This window comes from Desmodus rotundus, chromosome 13 (assembly GCF_022682495.2).
Source record: "Desmodus rotundus isolate HL8 chromosome 13, HLdesRot8A.1, whole genome shotgun sequence".
Lineage (NCBI taxonomy): Eukaryota > Metazoa > Chordata > Mammalia > Chiroptera > Phyllostomidae > Desmodus > Desmodus rotundus.
This window is the reverse complement of record NC_071399.1, coordinates 67,168,217-67,169,812: the sequence shown is the minus strand read 5'-3', so window position 1 is coordinate 67,169,812 and position 1,596 is coordinate 67,168,217.

The following is a 1,596-nucleotide window of genomic DNA, read 5'->3' as shown; positions in this document are numbered from 1 at the left end:
TTTTAGTCTTAGCAAGGCAGTAACTTGTGAACCATCTTAAACAATTAAGTTTCCATATATAAGTGTGCTGTTAACTACCTTCAAAACCTGTCACATTTACTAGTATGTTCCCCTTGATCTCCCTGTGTTATAATTACAGGCTTAAGCATGTTTCTTTCTCTCATTGTATCCGCACCCACAAGGCAGGAGTCAGGTGTCACTCATTTTCGAATTCCCTGTATAATGCAGTGCCCCTCTTATACATAATGCAGGACAAACATTGAATGAGTGTGAAAAAACCTTCTAAATGTTTAATGATGTTTCAGAAATATTTTTAGATGGTAAAATTTTACATCAAATACTTGCCCAAGTAGGTTAAAATTTTCCTAGCATCACATATATCCAGGATAGAAAAGGTAAAATTTATAAAATATTAATTTGAATTTCAGTTTTTTGATTAAAAAATTTGAAGTGAATCAATTTCTTGAATTAATTTTTTACCTTTTTCTCCATAATTTAAAAAATGTGGATATGTCAGAACTATATACTATTTTTATATATTATATTATTTAATGTATACTATTTACATAAATACCAAATGTATAAAATATTATTGGTTGATCATTTTGGAGATATAATGCAATAATTGTTTTGTGGATGTAAAAGGGTGGTTATGGAAAGTAACCTTATGAGATTACTGATCATAAATTTCTAACTATAATCTTCCTTAAATTCCCTCTTCAATTTCAAATACATAAAAAAAGCTGCCTGGTTTATAAGTGAGTCAGAGAAAGACAAGTAGCATATGACTTCACTCATATATGAAATCTAATGAACAAAGTAAATTAACAAGCAAAATAGAGGCAGACACACAGAGAGCAGGATGACAGCTCTGGAGTGGGGTCGAAGGATTGAGCAAAAAAGAAAAAGGACTTTTGGACACAGATAACAGTATGGTGATTGCAGTGGGGGAGGAGAGTGGATGGAGATAGAAGAGGGTATATGGAGGATAAATGGTAATGAATAAAAATACAATAAAAAATGAAAAGAAAAGCTACAAAACTTATTCTTGGGAGCATTTGAGATCTTGCTTCCCAGCATATGATGTTTGTTTGACTCAAATACACTTATAAAAATTCTCTACAGGTTTAGACATTTCTTACAAAGCAGTAACTGACAAACATTGATGTAAGAAATGTTCGGAACTGTTAGAGTTTTTATTTGAGCCAAACTGATGACAAGGTGGGGAAGCAAGATCTCAAATGCTCCCAAGAATAACAATTTTGCAGCTTCTTTTATGCATTTGAAATTGAGGAGACTTAAGGAAGACTGGAGAAAGCAAGGCAGGGATTGAATTACAAAATAGTTAACAAGATTAAGTGCTCTCGAGAAAATTAATCCCCCCTTCAAGGGGTATTACTTCTGGTTTTTCAAAGGTGTATTAACCTAGATGCACAAGAATGAACAGGGTTTGCTTAAAACCTTTTCACCAAAGAAGTGATAGGCCTGGGGCAGGACTACTCACCAGGACCTGCCCACTTAGGAATTTATGATCAGTAACCCTGTGAGGTTACTTTCCATAGAATCCCTTTTTTTCTGTCTACAGTTTTAACCCAT